General features: G+C 42.5%; 1 protein-coding gene across 2 annotated transcripts in view; it reads right to left on the reverse strand.

Moving 5' to 3' along the window:
* The window catches only part of LOC121283024 (alpha-parvin), a 103054-nt gene that overhangs the window by 53316 nt on the left and 23801 nt on the right, over nt 1-25937 (reverse strand). The window contains exon 1 of one of the 2 annotated variants that reach the window (XM_041196949.1): nt 12532-12542. The exons of the other annotated variant lie outside the window; for it this stretch is intronic. The gene's annotated coding sequence lies outside the window, so the exon portion shown is untranslated. Of the gene's footprint in view, nt 1-12531; nt 12543-25937 lie in introns of those variants that run through there. 2 annotated transcript variants of the gene reach the window in all.

Consider the following 25937-nt stretch of genomic DNA (forward strand, 5'->3'; position numbering starts at 1 on the left):
AAAATGCCTGCTTGCTATCACTGATCGAATATTCTATTAGACTCTACAGGAAGCTCTTTAATAGAAGGAACATTGTAATCATTCCATTAGCTGCTGACTCCAAGCCAAACATTTGTTAATCAAATATCTTGCCACTAACCGAGAGCTACATGCACTTTTCAACACTGAAGTCACAGCATTAGCACAAATTCAACAATATACATTTTCAAACTATTTCTCCATTAAAGTCAACATGACTGTCTGTTGCTCCACGATAACTCAACCTGATTCGAGTACAGATACATCACTTAAGGCTTTTCAGCAGAAAGGAAAAAGATTGGAAGATGCATTATAGATTTACACAGCACAGAAGGTGGCTGTTTGGCCCATTGTGTTTGGGAAGCGGTAAATGGTTTTACAAAGACGGTTTAAAGCTGGGGGGGAAAGAAAAAGTTAAACTGCTCTTCATTGACATATATTGTTGTACATTGACTTTTTTCTCAGCCACCCCATATCCCTTCACTTGGCTGGTCCAGCCTGTGTAACCTTAAAACAAAATGTTGCCATTATTGCCTCGCCTTTTCTTAAAAATTCATTCTTGGGAAGTTGGCATCGCTGCAAAGGCCAGCATTTACTATCCAAGGCCACTAGTTGTAGTGATGAGCATTCTACCCGTGTACCTGGTTTGAGACCTTGTTAGACCACTTCTGAAGGCAATTAAGAGTCAGCCACATTTGGGTGTGGCCTGGAATCACGTTTAGGCCCAGTTTGGGTAAGGATGGCATGTTCCCTTCCCTGCAGGAACATCTGTGAACTTGTCAGGTTTTTGACAACAGTCTGACGGTTTCACAGTCACCTTTACTAAGTCTAGCTTTTTATTTTCAGATTAATTCAAATTCTCAAACCACTAAGGTAGAATTTGAATTATTAGTCCAGTTACATATCCACTTACATCCACCTACTCCTATCCTTTGGTTAACCCATTATGGTGTAGCCTTGACTTAAATGGAGTGCATATAGAGAGAACATTTCCTCTTGTGGGGAAGAGCATAACAGGAGGCCATCAATATAAGTTAGTCACTAAGAAATCCAACTGCGAAATCAAAAGAAAATTTTTTAACCAAGGAGTGTTAAAAATGTGGAACTCAATCTCACAAGAAGTGGCTGAAGCGAATAGTATAGATGCATTTAAGTAGAAGCTAGACAGGCATTTGAGGAAGAAGGGAATAGAGGGTTACAGTGATGGATTTAGATGAGAAAAGATGGAAGAAGGTTCAAATGGAGTATAAACACCAGCATGGACTGGGTGGACCAAATTGCATGTTTCTGTGCTTTACATATAATGTGCACAGTCAGGTTATCTTTCCTACTTCACAGCCAAAATGTACACAGCTGTCTCCTTGGGGACATGTAAAGATTCTAACCAAGAATGGGAGCTTAAATTCCTGTCTAGAAATATCCTACTTCTCAATTCAAAATTGCTTCATTTGAATTATTTTTCATTCAGTTTTTTTTTCACTTAACAGGATATGAGCATTACTGGCAAGGCCAACAATCGTTCTTCATCACTAACTGCCCTTCTCCGAGAGGCTTGCTAGGCTATTTCAGAGGGCAGTTAAGAGTCACATTTAGGCCAGACCAGGTAAGGACGGCAGATTTCCTTCCCTAAAGGACATTAGTGAACCAGATGGGTTTTACAGCAATCCGGTCGTTTCATGATCACCATTACGAGCATTTTCATCCAGATTTTAATTAATTGAATTTAAATTCCCCAGGTTCCCCAGTTGCCATGGTGGGATTTCAGCTCCTGTCTCTGGGTCATTAGTCCGGGTCTCTGGCTTACACGTCGAGTGACAAAACTAATATGCTACTGTTTCCATAACTGAACTTGTGCTCCCTGTGCCTTTTATTACAATTACTCAATTCATACTCCTATATAATTCAATCTTTCTGTACCCCAAAAAGATTCATTTCAAGTTTTCCAAAGCTAATTTCTTATTTAGTCTCCTCCTCACTATACCCACCCTCCTGCCCCTCAGAGGCACTGGTTTACAGATCCACAGGCGTTAAACACACCAATACCTGACTCAACCCATTCTACATGCCAGGTCAGTGGAATGGTGGCCAGTTATTCAACTGCAAGCAGCGCTGCAACTGTATTTACCCAATATCCAGACAAGTACAGCAAATTGCGATTAGGGTTCAAAGCCCCAATTATCCCCGCAGGCTCAGTCCCCGTCACCTACAGGTTTAATCCGCCACCTGAGAACAGATGCCCTGCCACAGCTGAGAATTTGTAGCTGAGATCTGGCTGCCCCATTGGGTTCAGTACCATGCCGAGAGGTCATTAGCTAAATCAGAAGGGGCGAGTGTTGCAGAAAATCCACATCTCTCACCCCTGCCCACACACACTCATTCTTCCACCTCTCATTCCCCCAGAAACATTACTAAGATTCAAAGCGAAGTTAAAAGATTTTCTTACTCATATTGCAAGACACACAAAAAATGAAAACCCCTGTAATTGGAATCTGGTCACAAAGCTACAATTATGTGTTGCTAATGATGGCACAACATGAATGCATGAATCAGGAGGGCACATTTCTTGCAACCCTTTCATTCTCATTCACCCTGGTTTTTTGCCAATAACTTTAATAGCGTCAAAGCCTGTTCAATACTGAATTCTATAATGGCTTTGTCCCCTAGTTGTTTAATTCAGTACAAAATGTAGCCCTAACAGCTACAGGTACAATGCAATTTACAAAGACAAATTAACCATTTATAAAAGAACCGAGTCCGATTATATTTTTTTTCTCTTTTCTCTTCTTCCCCTTCAGAATAGTCAAAAAAAAACTTTTTGTTACAACTTCACACAGAAAATTCAATTATATTTAGTAGTGTTACTACGGACTGCCTTGATGAATTGTCAAGATTACAAAAGGGATGGAGAACCTGAGAGTGTAACAAGGTTGTATTTATTAGGACAAAGCTTTCAATTTTAAGAAAAACCCACGTTTTCCCAAGGATTGGAAAGAGCTGCCACTTCTATTATAAGATAATGACCTACAGCATAGATGCATACAAACAAAAATTGCTGCAGTAAATGGGAAGTATGATTAAATAACTATTCAACGCTTCAAAATAATCAAGGGCAAATAACACCTTACCTTTACAACAAAGTGCTCCACAGCCCATTGCCCTCAAGCCAATTCACCTTCATTCTCCCTGCAAATTGGGAATAGTCTGAAATATTAATAACCTTCACGATGAGTCAGTCTTTGCCTCAATCTGTCTTCAGGAGCTTTGCTTGCAATCTTGCTATTAAATGCAGTACTTCGATTTTTTAAACAAAAACAGGAGTAATCAGAAAGTGTGAATACTGCAAATAGTGTTCCTTTCCTCCTTTTCGCTGCTAAAGTTACATCGAAGAGCAGACTTCCTCAGTGTTTAATGAGATCAGATGTTACCAGCGATTCTACTCTAACTATTGCAAATCAAATTCGCTGACTGCAAACCCTGGGTGAGTTAGCTGTTTCATCCCTTAGATTTCTTGGTACCGCAGCAATGGATAAACAGCTACTTCACCAGCTGCCTGCCAAAATCACCTCAACCAGAAACCAGGTGCCTTCAAACCTTTGAGCCATCTCTCTCGAGACGACAAACCCAAATTACCAACAATTAACTCTTAATAAATGGAGAGTAAGGGGAAGTCAGCGGTCTCAGCCAGATATCCACAAACTTATTGCTTGGATTGTGAAGATCACTGAACATCACCTCACTGGAATAAATCTGATGACTGAAAACTATTAACCTGAATGGCAGTCATGCCAGCAACATCTGTCAAAACATTGCACAAGCAGCATCTTCTTCATTCATTCTCATCTAGCAAAGTCAACATTTATTGCCCAGCCCTGGTTACCCCTATAAGATGGTTCTTGAACCACTGCAATCCTGGTGGTGAAGGTGCTCCAACTGTGCCATTAGGCAGAGAGTTCCAGGGTTTCGACCCAGCAATGAGGAATGAACAGTGACATAATTCCAAGTCAGGGACATGTGCAATTGCAGATGGTGGTGCTCCTAACAGCCTGTTTTTTAAAAAAAATTCATCCACAGGATGTGGGCTTCACTGGCTGGGCCAACATTTATTGCCCATCCCTAGTTGCCCTCGAGAAGGTGGTGGTGAGCTGCCTTCTTGAACCGCTCGCTGCAGTCTGTGTGGTGTAGGTACACCCACAGTGCTGTTAGGAAAGGAGTTCCAGGATTTTGATCCAGTGACAGTGAGGGAACAGCGATATAGTTCCAAGTCAGGATGGTGAGTGGCTTGGAGGGGAACTTCCAGGTGGTGGTGTTCCCATCTATCTACTGCCCTTGTCCTTCTAGGAAGGAGGGGTTGTTGGTTTGGAAGGTGTTGTCTAAGGAGCCTTGGTGAATTCCCACAGTGTGTCTTTTAGATGGTACACACTGGTGCTACCATAGGCCGGTGGTAGAGGGAGTGAATGCTTGTGGATGTGGTGTCAATCAAGTGGGCTGCTTTGTCCTGGACGGTGTCAAGCTTCTTGAGCGTTGTGGGAGCTGCACTCATCTAGGCAGGTGGGGAATATTCCATCACACTCCTGACTTGTGCCTTGTAGATGGTGGACGGGTTTTGGGGAGTCAGGAGGCAAGTTACTCGTCGCATGATTCCTAGCCTCTGGCCTGCGATTATTGCCACAGTATTTATATGGCTGGTCCAGTTCTGTTTCTGGTCAATGGTAACCCCTAGGATGTTGATAGTGGGGGATTCAGTGATGGTAATGCCATTGATCGTCAAGGGGCGATAGTTGGATTCTCTCTTCTTGGAGATAGTCATTGTCTGACACTTGTGTGGCGCAAATGTTACTTGCCACTTGTCAGCCAAAGCCTGGATGTTGTCCAGGTCTTGCTGCATTTAGACATGGACTGCTTCAGTATCTAAGGAGTTGTGAGAATGGTGCTGAACATTGTGTATTCATCATCGAGAGTAGACTGATGGGGTGGTAATTGGCCAGGTTGGATTCATCCTGCTCTTCGTGTACAGTACATAGTGGGCAATTTTCCACATAGCCAGGTAGATGCCAGTGTTGTAGCTGTACTGGAACAGCTTGGTTAGGGGCATGGCAAGTTCTGGAGCACAAGTCTTCAGTACTATTGCCAAAATATTGTCAGGGCCCATATCCTTTGCAGTATCCAGTGCCTTCAGCTGTTTCTTGATAGGAATCGAATTGGCTGAACACTGGCATCCGTAATTGCCCTTGTAGATGGTAGACCTAGCGGGCTCGAGAGGTTGTGTCTTAGAATAGGGGGACTGAATTTCACCTGAGGCACAGGGACTTAACATGGCCAAGTTAATTTACTAGTTAGAGCACTGTGGTCACATTCCAGACATTCTTTGAATGCTACAGATACAAAACAATTAATAAAAAAAAGTAACAGTCATTTCATGCTGCATTCTCCTGACTTAGAGACAGTAATTTACAAGCAGGCACAATAGCCTCACATGAACTTCACAATCTCAGACACTTCACAAAACACTTCACAACCAATTAATTAGCATTACTCTAATGTAGGAAACACAGCAGCCAATTTACACATAGCAAGCTCCCACAAACAGCAATATGATGATCTGTTTGAGATTTTAGTTGAGGGATAAACAACGATCAGAGCAGAGAAGAACGCTCCTGCTCTATTTCCGATAACGGCTTTGGGGTCTTTTGTGGGAACCCAAGAGAGGACAGGTGGGGCTTCGATTTAAAGTCTCATCTGTAAGATGACAACCCTTGCAGTGCAACACTATTACTCAACAATATTATTACACAAGGTAAAAACAAAAAACTGCGGATGCTGGAAATCCAAAACAAAAACATAATTACCTGGAAAAACTCAGCAGGTCTGGCAGCATCGGCGGAGAAGAAAAGAGTTGACGTTTCGAGTCCTCATGACCCTTTGAAGGGTCATGAGGACTTGAAACATCAACTCTTTTCTTCTCCGCCGATGCTGCCAGACCTGCTGAGTTTTTCCTATTACACAAGGTGCCTACCAATGTTTCAACCTTGGACAGTCTGACTCCAAAACATTTAATTTTGCTTAATAAAATCAACTTTAGAATAATATAGCAAAGAGGTCATTCAGCCCATCGTACCTGTGCTTGCTCTTTGAAAGAGCTATCCAATTAGCCCCACTCTTTCAGCATATCTCAGCAGAATTCTGCTTTGAAGTATTTATTCCCTCCTAACAGTCACTACTGAATCTTGGTTCCATTGTCCTTCCTGATCACAACAACTCACTGAGTAAATAAACATCCTCATTGTCTCTTGGATTTTTCATCAATTATCTAAATCTGTGTTCTCTGATGATTGTCTCCAGTGGCATGAGGGTCAGTTTCTTCCTATCTACTCTATCAAAACCCTCCATAATTTTGAACAGCTTTATTAAATCTCCCCTTAACCTTCTTTGCTCCACGGAGAACAATCCCAGTTTTGCTAACCTCCTTACATAACCAAAGGCCCTCATCCCTGATATCATTCTGGTAAATCTCCTCCATACCCTCTCTAAGGCCGAGGTATCTTTATACATAGCCCCTACTCGAGATGGCTGACCCTTGTTAACCTCTGCGGTGAAAGCCCATCATCTCCTAAGGGCAACTCGAGATGGGTAATAATTGTAGCTGTGCCAGTGTCAGACAGTCCCCAAGAACAAACTAAAAATGCTAGATAACTTTCAGCTCTCAGAGCTATGTTGTCACCAAAGGAGGGTCAAAGGCAAAACTGCTTTTACGTTAAAAGGCATTTGAAAGTTACAGTCACACCAAGTTGGAGACGACATTTCTGGCAAGACAACCTTAAAGATCTCCAGTTGATCAGTTATTATGATGAGGGGATTTATCTCCAATTGACAGCCCATTTCCTCCCTGGCATTTACAGATTGCCAGGACCCTGTTCCAAGGGAGGGCTCTCTGGAGCTGGCTCTCAATGCCACACCCTGTTTACCTAGCATGGCCGGGGGAAACTTGACCTCCCCCCTCCTTCCACTTCAACAGAAACAGGATTGTTGTACTTTACCTACTGCTGACTATAAGGCAAGGAGAGAAATGTCAAGAGTTAATGCTTAGAGAATTCGTCAGCCACATTTTGAAAAAGCGAATTTCCCACTTCAAAAATGTTAAATAGCATGAAATTCCAAAATGATTAAAAGCACCCCTTGTTCATCCCAACATGCAAAATTTTCCTTTCCTTCCTCCTTTCTGGCAATTTCCACCCCTCTCTTCTCCTGCCCCACATGAATGGGGACAAGCAGAGGGATGAATTTGCCTGGATGTATAGGTTGGGGTCAGTGTGCGATGTCAGGAGATGCAGTAAATGGGACAGAATGGTTTGGGATGCCATTATTACACACATCTCCTGAATCAGCACTCCAATAGAGCAGAAAAAAAAGCAAAATACTGCGGATGCCGGAAATCTGAAATAAAAACAAAGTGCTGGAAAAAGTCAGCAGGTCTGGGAGCATTTGTGGAGACAGAAACAGAGTTAACATTTCAAGTCTAATATGACTTCTTCAGAACTCAACAGAACAGCACCTTGTATAGTGATGGAGAATCAGCGTACTTGCCCATTTCCCCTCCCTGAAGTCATTGAAACCGACTGTAACATCTCTAACACCCTGACATGCTGTGTCACCACCCCCAACCCTACACTGGGGACCTGCTAACTCAGCACTAGACCTGGAAATGATCCAGACACCTGCTTGGTCTCTATGGTTCAGCCTGAACCAACTGAGATTCTACAGGAAGATGCCTCAACTTGCTATTCTGTTCAAAATTCACTTCACTGCCAAGCATCTGATCTCTAGAAAGAGCATCTGTTCAGCGAGTGTTTAAACTGGGCAATTGTGGCAAAAGATCAAACTGATTGTTTACACTTGATCAAACAGCCTGTGGAGGTTGACAGAATACGAGGCAGCCCATATCCTAACTACTCAACCACCACGCTTGTGTTCACTGATCTGTATTGACTCCCGTTCTGGCAATGCCTCAATTTTAACATTTTCTTCCTCATGCACAAATCCCTCTGTGGCCTCACCCCTCCTGTCTCAGTAGCCACTTCCTACCCCACAGCTCCCCGAGATCTTTGTGCTCCTTCATCTCTGGCCTCTGGTTTAATTGCTCCACCATTGGTGACCGTACCTTCAGCTGCCACAACCCTAAGCTCTGGAATTCCCTCCCTAAACTTCTCTGAATCTCTCTCTTCCTCCTTTAAAATGCTCCTTAAGACCTACCACTTGCAGACATTTGATCCCCTGTCCTAAAATCTCCTTTTTTGGCTTGGTGTCAAATTTTGCCCAATGATGCCCCATTATTCTGCCCCTCCCCCCCCGCCCCAACACCCTGTGAAAGTTTACTACGTTAGAAAGGTGCTATATAAACATATATTGCTATTGATTTCGTGGAGGAGTTTGAGACATGAGACTGGGTGGGAATCAATATTGACAGCAGAAAGGTAACACTTGGTAGCCACGGCAGCAGTGTGTACTATCTTTTATAAAAGGTGTTGGGCCTAGTTCGGTACTTGCAGTCTTTGGTAATTCAACAGCAAGTATTTATTAACTATTAGAAACTATACACACAAAGGAACAGCAAAGGTCCAAACTAGGAGCTGTCTCCATGCTTGCTTCTACACACGGCTCTGTCCAACACTACACTGATCCCTAGGTGCGGGTCATGTATTCTTTCACATCACTGTGAGAGTGGTACTGTACTCAGTCCCACATTAACTCTTTATACTACACCATCTACAAGATGCACTGCAGCAAACCACCAAGGCTCCTTCAACAGCACCTTCCAAACCTGTGACCTCTACCTCCTGGAAGGACAAGGGCATCAGGTGCATGAGAACAGCACTACCAGCAAGTTACCCTCCAAACCACACACCACCCCAACTTGGAACTATACCACCATTCTTTCACTTTCTGGGTTAAAATCCTAGAACTCCCTCCATAATAGCACTGTGGGTGTACCAATACCACATAGACTGCAGTGGCTTCAGCAATCAGGGGTGGACAATTAATGCTGGCCTTGCCAGTGACACTCACGTCCCATGAATGATTGAATCAAAAAGAAAAATTACCAGACATTGCAAATTTCCTTCCCCTAACAACAGTGTAACTATGGGTAGCTCTAGGGTGCTTGTAGATCAAGAGGAGATGCGAGCAGTGGTCTCAAAGGCTCAGGCCACTTTAGCGACTAAACATTGTAACAATGCTGACAATCTGTGAGTAACGCCACAGGAGGCAGGCTAGTTTTCCACAGGTTGCTTGGTACAATTCTGGAGTTACGGTAAATAGTGTTGTGGGCCCAGGATAAGCAAGAATGTTCCATGTGCTCACATAAAACCATCTGAGGCCTGCTCAAGGTTTACCCAACATCCACAACTCCTCCCCAGTGAGATAGCCTCCCCGTCCCCTGGCTTGACCCCATCCAGTTCAGGGTAGGACTGTGCCAATTTTCCACTCTCCTGGTTTGGCGGCAGCAGCAGCAGCTTCTCAATGGCAGCATTTATGTAAGGTCTGGAGCTGAACTTGGCTCAGGCAAGCTGGGGAGTCAGGTGGCACACGATCAGGCTTCAGGAGGATCTCTCATCAAGTCAGCACTCTGTCGACTTTTACCACTGCTCTTGGGCAGGAGTCAATCTGCCCTCCAAAAAACCTGAGGCTTCACAGCTATGATTACCTGAATGCTACTCCTGACCTTCGCTGGATGAAGCAGAGAGAAATGGGTAACGCTGAAAAAGGATGTGCATTATTATATCACCTTCACCACCTCAATGTCCCAAGGCACCTTACAGTCAGTGAAGTAATTTTGAAGTGTACTGTTGTGTTGGAGGAAATATGGCAGCCAATTTGTGCACAGCAAGCTCCCCAATGATAGCAATGTAGAAATGAACTGTTATTACGCTGTTTTAATGTTATTGATTGAGGGATAAATATTGGTCAGAATTCAGGTAATTGCCCCTGCTTTTCCTCAATATCGTGACCTTGAGATCTTTTACATCCACCTGAGGAGAGAGACTGTCTAACATCATATCTGAAAGGTGGCGCCTCTTGCAGCACAGTGCTCCCCCAGTACTGCCCTGCCAGCAGCCCAGCACTTCTCTCCCAGTAAAGGCATTGGGAATTATCAGCCTAGACTGTTTACTGAAGTCTCTGGGCTGGAATGAAGTCTCAATCTTCTGATTGACGAGAGTGCTACCTGCCGAACCATGGTTTGCGCAGAAGCAACAAGAAAGGAATGGAGAACTGTCGCTCCTGATTACATTCACAGGCAGGTCAACATCTGGAAGGAGGGGCTTCATGCTTGAATATGGGAAAACTGTATCCCAAAAACAAGTTTAAAAAAAAATCAATCATTCTGTGTCATAGAACAGCGGGTAATGTTGGCCTGGTCATGAAAATAACAATACAGATCCATTGCACTGCTTCAAAATGGGGAGAGATTTAAATCCCATCATTTATAACGTGGTTACTAGCTGACATGAGTCATTACACAATTTAGTTCATGGAGATGTAGCAGAAGGAAAGTCGTCATCCAATCAGCCTGTCCCCCAGCTATTCAATCCAATAAACTATATTTAGCAAACTCAAGGACCAGGGGCTGAAGATGTAAATCTTATTTTATTGGATAATTTGGACAAAGAGGCTGAAATTTCAAGGCAAAATTTCAAGATGTTATCATTCCAAGTTTGTAATTGAGCAGCCTCTCAACTGAAGTCTTTCGGATCCAATCTCAATCCTCATTTTACAATAAAAAGCCTCTGTCCCACACAGTCTCCTTTAACAGTTTTAGTTGAAATCAAAGTTAAGTGATGGCTTCTGGACTCAAAATCTTAACAGCACATTAAGCAGCCCTTCAGCTCATCACGCCTGTGCTGGCTCTGTGAAAAAGCTTTCCAATTAGTCCCACTCCCTCTGCTCTTGCCCCATAGCCCTCCAAAGGGTTTTCAGATTCCCCAAAAAAGCAGGTTTATCCAGATTTAAAATAAAAATCCAGACTTCTTGAGCATCCCTGATTTTAATCGCTCCACTGTTGTGGCCATGCCTTCACCTCCCACGGCCCCAAGCTCTGGAATTCTCTTCCTAAATCTCTCTACCTCTCACTCCTTCTTTAAGATGCTGCTTAAAACCGACCTCTTGACCAAGCTTTAGGCCATCTACCCTAATAGCTCCTTATATGGGCTGGTGTCACATTTTTGATTTGATAATCGCTACTGTGAAAAGCCTTGGAACATTTTACTAAATAAAAGGTGTCATAAAAATGCAAGTTGTTGTTGTTGCAAGTGTTTGTACGCAGACAGAATCACGCTGATATTCAGCTGCCTCTCCAAAACATCCCCCACCCTCGTTTCAAATAAATTCAATTACGTTGCCAAGGTTACCTGGCTTCTGGTTTTCAGCACTCAATGCCCACCAAACACGAATTCACCTGCTAATCCAACAGCTCAAGTGGGTATTGAGATCTGATTACCGTTTGTACCTGCAGGGAGCTGATGAAAAAGATTAAGCACAATCGGGAATCTTGGGCTATTCATGAAGCTCAGAGACAGACCTGTGTCCTGAAATGGATGAGGGAGAGAGAGGGATTGTGGTTGGTGGGTTGGTGGGTGGGTGGGGAGGGGCATGGGGAAGGGAAGGGGAGAAAGCAGTTGCCCCATTCCTCCAAAATCAAATGGTAACGGTTTGACTGATTTCTGCTTCCTTGCACCTCTTCAAAACACTTATTCAAATCAGTTTATTTCAGTGCTGAGAGCTACAAATCTTCCTTTTCTGATTTACAACTTTAATTCGGACTGAAATACTGCATCTCACTTATTTTCAAATAGGGACCGTCAATTTAATTTTTCCTCAGAATGGTCTTGCTCGTAAACATTTAATTTTACGTGCATAAGGCTTCTTTTGTACAATTAGAATCTGGAGATGTTTATATTTAAGCACTTCACAAATATCTGCTGGTTCATATCAAAGCAGGTTTTGATATGCATCTGTCACATTTGTGCTGCACAGCCACCTAAATACTGTGGTCACAAGAGCAAGTCAGAGGCTGGGAATTCTGTGGCGAGCAACTCACCTCCTGACTCCCCAGGGCTTGTACACCATCTGCAAGGCACAAGTCAGAAGTGTGATGGAATACTCCCCACTTGCCTGGATGACTGCAGCTCCCACAACACTCAAGAAGCTTAACACCAACCAAGACAAAGCAGCCCGATTTATTGGCACCCCATCCATCACCTTAAACATTCACTCCCTCCACCACTGATTCACAGTGGCAGCCGGGTACACCATATACAAGATGCAGCTCACCACCACCTTCTCAAGGGCAATTAGGGAAGAGCAATAAATGTCAGTGACGTCCACATTCTATAAATGAATTAAAATGTTAAAAAGTAAGCCAGCCAATCATTTCCACTGTATTGAGATTTATCCTAATAAATAAATCTTACTTTTTTTTTAAATGTATGATTCCTATAGTCAATTAAAAGAAAGGAATCTCACCTTTAATTGACTCATGGATTTGGTGGTGGACAATTATCCTTAACTGAACCAGGAAGGCACAGTTCAACCTTGTGCCCTTAGGGCAACACAAAGCTAGATATTAGCAGCAGAATACTGTAAAGTGAGTGGTATTTGGTATAATGCTCGTCCTTATGAAACACTACTATAACCTCTGACCTCTTCCAACAAAGAAATTCTCTCATTCGAACTCCTTCCAACATTAATGCTCACCCTTCCCAATTTAAACTAGTGCACTCTTCCTTATCCGCATACACTCCCACTGAGGTAGAGGATTGGGCAAGAGGTGGAGGTATCCAAACCTTTACATATCTACACAACTGACTGCGTCTCATCCACGAGTGACCGAAGGTTTCTTTGGGTAATGTAACAAGAGGTCACAAACATTGTGCAGGCAGACAACTTTTTAATGTTTCAAAGCTTCAAAAGTTCTGTTTAACACAAGCTGTGGCGCAGGGCATAAAATATTCCGACAATCCCAAAAGGGAGATTCTTCTATATTTATAACACACATGTAAAACAAGCAAAGTAGGACAAAGATAACGCCTTTACACAAAGCCCAGGAATATAGAACTTGACAAAGCAAACTCACACTTTGGTAAATACAGACTATGTCAGATTATCAAAGACACTGTCAAAATATTTCAATGCATGGAGTAAAGTGCCACCTAGTGCAGTGAACAAGAAAGTTACATTACCATGATAAAGATATTGATGGGACACAAGAGTATTGAAAGCAGCACCAATTCAGCAGTGAAATAAGCAATGGAAATTACAAAGCCAGGATTGAAGGAGCTCAACTGTGAAAGTGGCAGACTTGCTTCTGAATCAGGAGGTTATGAGTTAAAGGGGCCTTGAGCATAAAATCTGGGCCCAACAGTCCTGTACTCAATTGTCAGAGGTACCTCTGTTCCCTCAGTTCGACATAAAAGATCACATGGACACTATTTCAAAGAGCAGTGGAATTCTCCCCTCTGTCCAAGTCACTGTTTATCCTTCAACCAACATCACTAAAAACAGATGACCTGGTCATTTATTTCATTGCTGTTTGTGGGAGCTTTGCTCAAAATTCAAAACATACTTTATTGAATGTAAGGTTCTTTGTACTGCCCTGACACAGAAGCTGTCTAGAAATGCAAGTATTTTCTTAATTCACTCATGGGATGTGGGCATCGCTGGCTAGGCCAACATTTATTGCCCATCCCTAGTTGCCCTTGAGAAGGTGGTGGTGAGCTGCCTTCTTGAACCACTGCAGTCCATGTGATGTAGATATACTCTCAATGCTGTTAGGGAGGGAGTTCCAGGATTTTGACCCAGTGACATTGAAGGAATGGCGATATATTTTCAAGTCAGGATGGCAAGTGGCTTGGAGGGAAACTTCCACGTGGTGGTGTTCACATATATCTGCTGCCCTTGTCCTTCTAGATGATAGCAGTCGTGGGTTTGGAAAGTGCTGCCTAAGGAGGCTTGGTGAGTTCCTACAGTGCATCTTGTAGATGGTACCCACTGTTGCTACTGTGCATCGGTGTGGAGGTAGTGAACGTTTGTAGAAGGTTGGATGGTGTCAAGGTTCTTGTGTATTGTTGGAGCTGCACTGATCCAGACAAGTGGAGAGCATTCCATTGCAGTTCTGACTTATGCCTTGTAGGTGGTGAACAGGCTTTGGGGAGTCAGGAGGTAAGTTACTAGCTGCAGGATTCCTAGCCTCTGACCTGCTCTTGTAGCCTCAGTATTTATGTGGCTAGTCCAGTTCAGTTCCTGGTCAATGGTATCCCCCAGGATGTTGATAGTGGGGGATTCAGTGATGGTAATACCATTGAATATCATAGAGTGATGGTTAGATTTTCCCTTGTTGGAGATGGTCATTACCTGACACTTGTGTGGCACGAATGTTACTTGCCACATGTCAGCCCAAGCCCGAATATTGTCCAGGTCTTGCTGCATTTGGACATGGACTGCTTCAGTATCTGAGGAGTCACAAATGGTGCTGAACATTGTGCAATCATCAGCAAATATTCCCACTTCTGACCTTATGATGAAAGGTCTTTGATGAAGTAGCTGAAGATGTTTGGACCGAGGACACTGCCCTCAGGAACTCCTGCAGTGATGCCCTAGCACTGAAATGATTGACCTCCAACAACCACAACCATCTTCCTTTGTGCTGGGTATGACTCTAACCAGCAGAGAGATCCCCCCCACCCCACCACACCCGATTCCCATTGACTCCAGTTTAGCTAGGGCTCCTTGATGCCACATTCGGTCAAATGCTGCCAAGATGTGGAGGGCAGTCACTCTTACCCTCACCTCGGGAGTTCAGCTCTTTTGTTCATGTTTGAACCAAGGCTGTGATGAGGTCAGGAGCCGAATGGCCCTGGCAGAACCCAAACTGAAAGTCAGTGAGCAGGTTATTGCTGAGCAAGTGCCACTTGATAGCGCTGTTGATTACCCCTTGCATTACTTTACTGATGGAGAATAGGCTGATAGGGTGATAATTGGTTGTGTTGTATTTGTGCTGCTTGTTGTGCACAGGACATAACTGGACAATTTTCCACACTGCCGGGTAGGTGCCAGGGTTGTAGCTGTACTGGAACAGATTGGCTAGGGGTGCGGCAAGTTCTGGAACACAATCTTCAGTACTATTATCAGGATATTGTCATATTGTCTTGCTGCATGATTATATGGTTATACCCAATAAAGGCATGAAGATATTACAAAATGCTAATTTTTTTTTTTAAGACGGACACAACAGTTTTTAAGATGGCAGATAACACAGATAGGACCTGCAACTCAAGCAAATGCCTCATTCAGGTATGAGGAATCCCAGCCACTTGTGAAACTCACAAGCCCTTTTGTTAAGGGTGGACTGTAAACAAACAGAGCTATGATACCAGTTGATTTGTCATCCTCTATTGCCCATAGTGAGTCAGATGTTGAAGCCCAAAGGTTGTTGGATGAATATGGAAAAGTCAGTGAGACTCATTTAGTGTATTGTGATGGTCCCTCATCTCAAAATACTGTGTGAAAAGCTGCAACACAGGATACAGGTTGGCCCAACCCACCACCTTATTTGGGAATGTCTTTGGACTTATATCAGTCACATGGTTAAGGCAGCCAGATTTGTACTTGTCCTGGCACTGGACCCCGTATCCAGGAAGTTTGGGACCAGATGTGTACTGGATATGGGGATTTTCTGGATTTTGGGTCCTGTGGTGGAGGGATGGGGGGAAAACTCTTTTACTGAGTACTGTTTAGGTAATTTAACATGTTTACTCCTGTCTGTGTTTGGTGTATCTCCTCACTGCTCACCACTTTTTCCAACTGTATTAAAATACAAAAGCAAGATATTGTACGCTTTCTCATCAGTTTCCAACACGGGACCCAGTTTTCAGGTCCTTCCAGATTTTGCGATGCCAGATAAGGGGGCCGATACCTGTACCTGATTTTAAAAGCCACAGCAGAAGCAGTCCGGATCAAAAGAAACACAACAGGTTCCAGCTGAAAAGCCATTGAACCAGCTGCTAGACAAGGCAGCCAAGGTAAAACAGCTGTACCCTGAAAGACATAGAAAAATTCTCCCCCCAACCTGTTCCACCTTCACGTACACCCGAGAGCCAATCTCCCAGCTCACTGAGAATCCTCTGATTCTGCCAGACCTCCACTCCAGCTGCAGTACCAGTTCAGGTAAGAAACTACAGGCCTGGTACAAATGGGACGGAAATCATTTCCACTTGTAATTGCATTGTTTTTTTTCTCCCTCATTTGTATTAACTGCATTTTGTTCCCTCATCTATATCTATTTCTCGTGCACGAGATAGTGCGTGCAAGACGTAACGTTTAAACCTCCGGGACATGAGTGTGATAATAAATACTCTTCCTTACTTTGTATTCACAGAAGCTTGCTGCTAGAAATTTATTTAAGTTGGGACAAACCACTCTTGAGGATAAGAATGCACATACACCTCACACATATTTAAAAAAAACTTTGGTCATAGGCAATAATTAACATGGAAAATCTGCCCATGCCAATACTGTTAGGGTTGAGGCCATGTAAAGCTACAGTAATTGAGGCGTAGAACAAATTAAGTTAGCTGAGTTTGCTCTCATTATTTGACATTTATAAACAATTATTATGAGTGAGGTTAGGCTAGGCAGAGACTATGTACCTCCATAGTCTCATTTAACTTATTCTCAAGATATGGCAATGTCAGCCCATATTTATTGCCCATCTCCAGTTCTCCTGCCAAGTGATGTTGGGCCACTGCAGAGGCATTAGGGATCGATCACATGGCTGCAGTTATCATTTCTTAATCTTGTCCCTTGGCAAACAGTGGTGAAGCAGTGGAAGGCTTCGCAAGCTGATTAACGAATCAACAGGTCATAATGTCAACATTCTTTCCACATGCTGTATCTATTTTTCAACTGCATGTGCATAATTAACCATATTACAACAGTGACTACACTTCAAAATGGACTTCATAGCCGTAAAGAGCTGTGTGTTGTCCCAAGGTGTGATGTAAATGCAAGTTCTTTCTTTCAACAGCCTTTTGAGAAGGTGATACCACCAAGACATTAATAGTAGGAGCAGGATTAGGCCATTTTGTTCTTTGAGCCTGCTCCACCATTCAAAGAGATCATGGCTTATCTTCAACCTCAACTCCACTTTCTTCTCCCTCAACCCTCCCCCTCATCCCTATATTCCTCGATTCCCTGAGCATCGAAAGAAACTTAATGACGGCAACTAGGGATCAACTTTGCCAGCACTGCCAAGCAGATATAAATTGTTTTTAGCGTCGCATGGCTGTTAGGTTCTCTTCCTCATTCTTTTTCCCCAAACAACAAGAAAATTAGTTTTCTTTTATTCTTTTCATTGATTCTCAGGTTGTGGGTGTCACTGACAATGATCTCATTTATTGCCTCACCCTAACACTGTCTTGCTAGGCCACTTCAGAGGGGTAATTAAAAATCAACTATGTTAGTGTGGGACAAGAGTCACATATAGGGTCAGGCCAGGTAAAGGCAGCAGTTTTCTTTTCCTAAAAGACATTGGTGCACCAGTTAAGGTCCTGCATACCAGGCTCCACTACGGATAATCTCTTTTGTGTTTCCCGGTTTCAGTTGACTGTTCTACATCTATTGGTTCAACTCAACCAAGAGGGCCAAGGGATGTACCACGGTCAGGCTTAGGCCTATACGGTGGAAGCGAGCAAGCACAGCATGATATGATCAGTATATTTATGCTTTGCTCCTGACAGCTAATTCAACTTGATTCTCCTGGTTAGGAATCAGAAGAAACACATGTCTCACTCCATCTGCCTTACTTTGCGATAACAAAGTACTTTTTATTTTTAATTTATTCCTGATGGATACAAGAACATAAGAAAAAGGAACAGGAGTAGACCATTTGGCCCCTCAAATCTGCTCCACCATTCAATGAGATCATGGCTGATCTTGTGTTTTGATTTCCACATTCCCATCCACCCCGAATAATCTTGGAATCAATCTATCTAGCTCTGCCTTAAAAATATTCAATGACCCCACTTCCACCACCTTCTGAGGCAGAGTGTTCCAAAGTCTCTCTCACAAAAATTTTCTCCTCACCTTGATCCTAAAAGGACAACCCCTAATTTTAAAACAGTGCCCCCTAGTTCTGGACTCACCCACAAGAGGAGACATCCTTTCCACGTCCACCTTGTCAAGGTGGTTCAGGATCTTGTATGCTTCAAGCAAATCACCCCTCACTCTTTCTAAACTCCAGTGGAAACAAGCCCAGTCTGTCCAACCTTTCCTCATAAGACAAACCACTCATTCCAGCTATCAATCTAGTAAATCTCCTTTGAACAGCCTCCAATGCATTTACATCCTTCCTTAAATAAGGAGGCCAAAACTGCACACAGTATTCGAGATGCGGTCTCACCAATGCCCTGTATAACTGAAGCATAACATCCTTACTTTTATGTTCAATCCCTCTCATAATAAAGGATAGCATTCCATTAGCCTTCTTAATTACTTGCTGTACCTGCACACTAACTTTCTGTGACTCATGTACTAGAACACCTAGATCTCTCTGCACCTCAGAATTTTGCAGCCATTCTCCATTTAAGTAATACTCTGCTTTTTTGTTCTTCCTGCCAAAGTGAAGAACTTCACATTTTCCCATATTAAACTCCATCTTTGCCCACTCTCAACCTATCTATATCCATCTGCAACCTCATGTCCTCTCCACAACATACTTTCCTACCTATATTTTTGACATTTGCAAATTTAGCTACTATGTCTTCACTCCCCTCATCTAAGTCACTGATGCAAATCATAAAAAGTTGAGGCCCCAGCACGGACCCCTGTGGGACTCCACTCGTCACATCCTGCCAATCTGAAAAAAGACCATTTATACATACTCTCTGCTTTCTGCCAGCCAATCTTCTATCCATGCTAATATGTTACCCCCTACACCATGTGCTTTTATTTTCCATAATAATTTTTGATGTGGCACCTTAGCAAATGCCTTCTGGAAATCCAAGTACAATACGTCTACAGGCTCCCCTTTATTCACTGCCAAGTTACTCCTTCAAAAAAACTCCAATGAATTGGTTAAACATGATTTTCCTTTCACAAAACCATGTTGATTCTTCCCGATTGCCTTGAACTCCTCTAAGTGCCCAGTTATATGCTCCTTAATGATCGATTCTAATCACTTCCCCATGACAGACATCAAGCTAACTGGCCTATACTGCCTCCCTCCCCTTCTTGAATAGAGAGGTTGTGTTTACTACTTTCCAGTCTGATGGAACCTTTCGGGAATCTAGCGAATTTTGGAAAATTAACACCAGCGCATCGACTACCTCATTAGCCACCTCTTTAAAGACCTTAGGATGTATTCCATCGGAACCTGGAGACTTGCCAGCCCGCAGCTCCATCAATTTGCTCAGTACTGTTTCCCTAGCGATTTCAATTTCACCAAGTTCTTTTCTCTCTTTCACCTCCTAATTTGCAGCTATTACCGGAATGTTTTTTGTATCCTCTACAGTGAACACAGAAGCAAAATAATTATTCACTTCTTCCGCTATTTCCGTATTATCTATTATTAATTCCCCACCGTCACTGTCTAGAGGAGCAACATTCACTTTACTTTCTCTTTTCCTTTTTAAATACCTGTAGAAACTCTTGCTATCCGTTTTTACATTTCTAGCTAGTTTCCTCTCATACTCGAATTTCTTTCCCCTGGTTAACTTTTCTCTGTTCTTTATATTCTGACTAATCATCTGAGCTGCTACTCATCTTTGTGGAGTTATGCGCTTTTTCCTCAAGTTTGATGCTTTCCTTAACTTCTTTAGTTAACCACGGATGGTGGGTCCTCCCTTAGAATTTTTGTTTATAATAGAAATGTACTTGTTCTGAATATTCTGAAATATCCCCTTAAAAGTTTGCCACTGTTTCTCTATTGAGCTATCCTTTAGTCTAGTTTCCCAGTTCACTTCGGCTAGCTCAGCTTTCATCCCCACATAGCTGCCCTTATTTAAGTTTAAAATACTAGCCTTTGACCCACTCTTCTCCCTTTCAAAATGGATGTAAAATTCAAACATATTGTGGTCGCTGCTACCTAGGGGTGCCTTTACTCTGAGGTCATTAATTAATCCTGGTACATTACACAATACCAAGTCTAATATAACCTGCTCTCTGGTTGGTTCCAGAACATACTGTTCTAAGAAACTCTCTCGAAAGCATTCTATGAACTCCTCATCCAGGCTATTACCATCAATTTGATTTTTTCAGTTTATATGTAAATTAAAATCACCCATGATTATTGTTGTCCCTTTATCACAAGCACACAATATTTTCTCTTAAATACTTTGTCCTATACTGTGGCTACTGTTAGGGGGCCTATAGATCACTCCCACCTTTTCCTCCTACCCACCTTCATCTCCACCCAACCTGATTCTACATCCTGATCTCCTGAACCAAGGTCATCTCTAACTATTGCACCAATGCTCTCTTTGATTAACAGTGCTACCCCTCCACCTTTACCTAGCTTCCTGTTCTTCTTGAATGTCATGTACCCCTCAATATTAAAGGGCCCAATCTTTGTCATCCTGCAGCCATGTCTCTGTAATTGCTATCAGATCATATTTATTTACTTCAATGTAGGTCATCAATTCATTTACTTTGTTATGAATGCTACGTGCATTCAGAAAGAGAGCTTTCAGTTTTGTCTTTTTGTTACCTTTATAACATCTAGTCTTGACTGTTGATGTATTCTTAGGTTTTTTTCTCTGTCTCTTCTTGCTATTCTCTGAACCTCATTTCTCATATTACTACCTTGCTCTCCAGTCTTGACTCAACACCTTGAATTGCTATCTCTAAACAAGCTTGATCTCTTACCTCATGGCAAGGATTAAACAGTTCTTAACAGAGATTCACTGTTCTCTGAGGAATATGTTTCCAGCTGGTCCGGTGGGTGCTGAATCTCTGTACGCCTTTCTAGATGGAGCTGGACCTGGACCAGTTTCTGACTCTGACAGACATCCCATGATAGGAAAGGGAGGTGGTTTTAAAATCGAGAACACACAGTCAGTGCGATCTTCTGGACTGGTTCTGATTGCCTTAAGAGGACAGGGGGGAATTTTCCAGCATATTTTTTTTCCCTTATTGACTCTGGGATTTTTCTCTCATCTTTTGTTGACTGGATGGGATTAGGAAGTGTCTAGTCATGATGCCTCAGCCATCATGGGGAGCAGCAGGCATTTCAGCTGTCAGTTTTGTATGCTCGCATCCCTCATTGCACTGAGAATGCTGACGGGCCTTATCTTTGCTAACAGTTGTTTCCAGCAGTGAGTAGTTTGCCAGGCCATTTGAAAAGGCATTGATCACATTGTATGGAACTGGAGTTACAAACAGGCCCAGGCAAGATGCAGGTGGCAGGTTGCTCCACCTGAAGGACATTTTCGGACCAGTTGGGTTTTAATGATGAATTTTCAGAGTCATGTTTTCTGGAGCCAGTGCACAAATTAAATCAGATGTATAGAAACTGCTCTCACACCAAGAAATAAAAGGTTATTTCAAAAATTCAAATTTTATTGGGTTATTAAAGGGTACAGGGTCTAGCAGGGGAGCAGGATTAGACCTGGTGGGATGTTAAAGGGTACAGAGAAAGAAAAAAAGAGGACTAATACTAATCGAAAACATCTTTAAAAAGAACTGGCATAGGCACAACAGACAAAATGGTCTCCTGCTGCACTGTATGTGAACCTATATTTTTCACACTCCTGCTCAATCTATTTTCCCTGTAATATCTCACCCAGTGTAATCCCACTGTCCTGCCCATTCTCTGTACCCCTGAATATTCCACTCAGTCTAATCCCATTCTCCCCCTCACTCCCCATACATTTTAACATTCTTCTTCAAGTAACTATCTAACTTCCTTTTAAAAGAATGCAAGAACTCTGCTTCAACGCCACTATGTAAGTAAGAAGTCCAGATTGTAATCGCCCGGGCATTGCTGTTTCACTGACTAGTGGAAGTAATCCATCATTGTATACTCCATCAGTAAACCCTTAAAATCTTATCCTTCTAGGGAAGAAAATCCTAAATTCTCAAAGTGCTTTATGATAACCATAAACCCTCGATGCCTGGCACCCTCCTTAGGGCAAGTTAATAAACTGGCAAATTAAAACTAGATGGCTTACACACCAGGTTTTACGGTAAACTCATAAGAACATGAGCTATGTATATAATGATTCAGAAGGTTTTTGCTACTCTATTCCTGAAATTGGAATACAGCCAACATGCTGCAATCCTGTAAATGTATTTTAATAAAATGCTATTGTTGAGATTTAATATAAAAACTAGGCCCCTTCCTCAGGAACACAGGTTCCCAACTCTCGTCAATCTTGATTCACTTTTAATGGTTTGAATGCTTCACACTTTTGGTGTAATCCTGGCGTACTTGTTGATTCTGGCCTGAACTTTCTATTAAATTCTAACTGCAAGCCAAGGGCAACAGCTGATGTAACCAAGACCATATTTGGACTGAACACCAACAGAAGTCAACATTTGATGTCTGAGTATTTAAACCTGGGTTCAATTTCCACAACTTTTTAACCATAAAAGGACAAAAGGATGAGTGCACTCACCAAGGTTCAAAACTAAACAACGTCAAGGGCACGAGCACTTACTAAATAAACAAAGGGAAGGCAGCAGCTCATACATCCTCAGAGATCGAAACAAAATATTTCCACAAAGAAATCCCACTCACGCATTACCCCATTATGCTCTACCTTGGCTCGCAGTCTGGCACCACCTTGATTTTTAAATGATCGTCCTCATATTTAAATGTCTCCATGGCCTCACCCTTTTATATCTCTGTCATCTCTTTCAGGTCCAAAACCCTCCAAGACCTCTGCACGCCTCCTGTTCTGGCATCTTGAGCATCCCCAACTGTCACTGCTCCACCATTCGAAATCATGCCTTTAGCTGTCTGGGCCCCAAGCTCTAATTACCCATCTTTATTAGCCCTTGAGGTAGTGCTGATGAGCCCTCTTGAACTGCTGCAGTTAACATGGTGTACCACAATGCCATTGGGTAGAAGGTCCAGTTTTTGACCCAGCAGCTGTGAAGGAACGGTGATATAGTTTCAAGTTCCTTGATCATCCTTTGCTGATTTTTAAAACTCTCAGTCCTCCTGCTAATTGCTCCTCTTGACAACTGTAAGCCTCCTCTTTTTTTAAACTTAATACTATCCTTAAACACTTTAGCCATGGCTGCACCACTTTTTCAGGAGTTTTTATTTTCAAGGGAATGTATATTTGTTGAAAATTATGAATTATTTCTTTAAACATTTGGCATTGCTTATTGACCATCATATAATTTAAGCTAATTTCCCAATCCACTTCAGCTAACTCACCTCTCATAGCTCCATAATTGGCTTTTTAAAAAATTTAAGTCTCTAGTTTCAGACTGCCCAACTTGATATGAAAGAGGGCCCTTTGCTACAAGATGATAATTAACCCATTTCTCAATACTAGAATTAAATTAGGCTGCCCCCTACCACAATCACATTCGTTTTTGCTGCCCACACTTGAATGGCCTCTTGTACCACAATGCTGTGTCAATCTGCCCATCCTCCCTATAGTCTTTACTCCTCAACCATACCCATAATAAGTGATCAGAGAATGTTCCCTTTGTCCCAACTCTTCATTACTTAACTCTAAACCAATTACTGACCCATGTTGCAAAGTTACCTCCCAATGATCCTGGGATATGAACGTTTCTGAAACGGCCAACATTTATTGCTTATCCCTAATTGCCCTCGAGAAGGTGATGGTGAGCCGCATTCATGAGCCTCTGCAGTCCATCTGGTGTAGGTACACCCACAGTGCTCCTAGGGTGGGAATTCTAGGTTTTTGACCCAGTGACAGTGAAAGAACGAAGATGTAGTTCCAAGTCAGGATGGTGTGTGACTTGGAGGGGAACTTGTAGGTGTCCTGGTTCCCATGCATCTGCTGTCCTTGTCCTTCTGGGTGGTTGAGGTCATGGGTTTGGGAGGAGTTGTACATCCTCCCCTTTGTATTTCAGTCTCCTTGAGATGCAGTTCAACGTTCCATATCCTTTTTAAATGAGTTATTGCACAGATACAAAATGTTTGAGGGATTTATTTACGTGGACACACAAATTTCTTTGCTCCTCCACATTTCCTAGTCTCTCTCCATTTGACAAATGTATGCAGGAATTGTGGAACAATACTGCACAGAACGAAGGCATTAATCCCAACTTGCCCGTGCTAGTCCCTCGAAAGGGGATTATCAGAAGCCATTAAATTCTACATACCATCAGCTTCTAACTTAGATCATGCCGTGCTGATCCTGGTGGCTACCAACAATCTGTAGATGCCTTGGAGAGGATAGTTATTTGAATAATTGTTCTTTGGACGGGGCTTATGTGGAGAGAATAAAGAAGCTGGGATTGTCCTCCTTAAAACTGAGATGGCTAAGGTTTAATAAAGGGTGATTCCACTGGCAATGGAACCAGAGGAGGACAAGATAAGGACAACATTTTTTTAATGCCCGGAGTTATAGTTGAATATATATTTGAAGGGGAAAAATTTGCAGGGCTATGGGGAAAGAGCAGAGGGAGAGAGACTAATTGGACAGTTCTTTCAAACAGCCGGTACAGACATGGCACACTGTCATGACTCACTAGGGATAGTGCGCTGTAATATCAAGCCCCAATGCTCCCGGAGTTGCAACAAATGTGAAAAGGTTTGACCAACCCACCGAACTGTTTAATGTAGGTTAACAGAATACGAGCACCAGGTTTGTGAACTTAATAAGTAAATAACTGTTTATTGAACAAAATGTCTTTAACCAATGGCAAAAAAAAGAAATATGAACTGCTAATATCTAACTCTATAACCTAAACTCTACGCCTTCTTAAATCTCTATACACCCACAAACGACACACAAAAATTTGGATTTTAAGGATAGGGTAAAACAGTTCAATTCAACAGCACCAATTCCAGAGTACAGGATTTGATGGGTTGATTTTGATCGATGTCTTCCAAATTATTTTCAGTTCTTTGTTGATAACATGGGGTGGTCTTCCAGCACTTTCAGTATTTAGCTCACTGGTTGAGCACTTGACTTTCAATGTCTCCAACGGTGATTTTCCCCTTTGCTTCTTGACAGGGGATTTTAGAGAGAAAGCAGGTTATAGAGATAGGAGGAGAAAAAGCCAGCTAGCTATTATTGTGGAATTACTGGAATCTTCCACAAACAGGAGGAAGAAGTTTTAGGTCTTCTTCCTTTCAGGCTAGGAGCCAATCTGCTGTACTGCTCTCACACAAAACCTGGTCACCTGGTCAGGAGCCAATTAAAACATTGTTGCCAGGCAGCTCCCTTGGTCCAGGACTCTTTTCCGGCACCATCTTGTCTTTCATGGCACACTCTGTTCCATGACTGCAACATTGTACATTTCTCTCATCCTGCTCCAGTGGACCTGTCTTTCAATCTACAGCCATTGTAATTTTAATCCACAGTCCAACTGAAAACAAAAAGATATGTTCTTTACAATAGTCTGACAAAAATAAAAAGGTATGTTCTTTATAGTATTTAGGGGGCAGTTAGACAATCACAAGAGGAGAAAGCAATGAAAGGAAACATTGATGGGGTGAGATGAAATAGGATGGGAAGAGAGTTATGTGGAGCATAAACACCATCAAGGACCAGAAGGGCCAAATGGCCTGTTTCTATGCTGTAGAATTTAAGTAAATCGATGTAATGCCTTTAAATCCAATCTGTTTGGGATTCCATTCAGGTGTTAGTCAAAGACCATAGAAATAATCCATTAGGAAAATTACTCAAGGAACGAAGAAATGCCAGAGAGAAGTGAATCACGTC

This window comes from Carcharodon carcharias, chromosome 10 (assembly GCF_017639515.1).
Source record: "Carcharodon carcharias isolate sCarCar2 chromosome 10, sCarCar2.pri, whole genome shotgun sequence".
NCBI classification, from domain to species: domain Eukaryota; kingdom Metazoa; phylum Chordata; class Chondrichthyes; order Lamniformes; family Lamnidae; genus Carcharodon; species Carcharodon carcharias.